The sequence below is a fragment of the Hydra viridissima genome, unplaced genomic scaffold, assembly GCF_058129835.1.
Source record: "Hydra viridissima isolate aposymbiotic clone 2 unplaced genomic scaffold, HvirCarnegie_v1 scaffold_1, whole genome shotgun sequence".
NCBI lineage: Eukaryota > Metazoa > Cnidaria > Hydrozoa > Anthoathecata > Hydridae > Hydra > Hydra viridissima.
This window is the reverse complement of record NW_028324300.1, coordinates 18,127,686-18,128,188: the sequence shown is the minus strand read 5'-3', so window position 1 is coordinate 18,128,188 and position 503 is coordinate 18,127,686.

Genomic DNA, 503 nt, shown 5'->3' with positions numbered 1-503 from the left:
TTAATCTAATTTAATCTAATTTAATCTAATTTAATCTAATTTAATCTAATTTAATCTAATTTAATCTAATTTAATCTAATTTAATCTAATTTAATCTAGTTTAATCTAATTTAATCTAATTTAATCTAATTTAATCTAATTTAATCTAATTTAATCTAATTTAATCTAATTTAATCTAATTTAATCTAATTTAATCTAATTTAATCTAGTTTAATCTAATTTAATTTAATTTAATCTAATTTAATCTAATTTAATCTAATTTAATCTAATTTAATCTAATTTAATCTAATTTAATCTAATTTAATCTAATTTAATCTAATTTAATCTAATTTAATCTAATTTAATCTAATTTAATCTAATTTAATCTAATTTAATCTAATTTAATCTAATTTAATCTAATTTAATCTAATTTAATCTAATTTAATCTAATTTAATCTAATTTAATCTAATTTAATCTAATTTAATCTAATTTAATCTAATTTAATCTAATTTAATCTAATTTA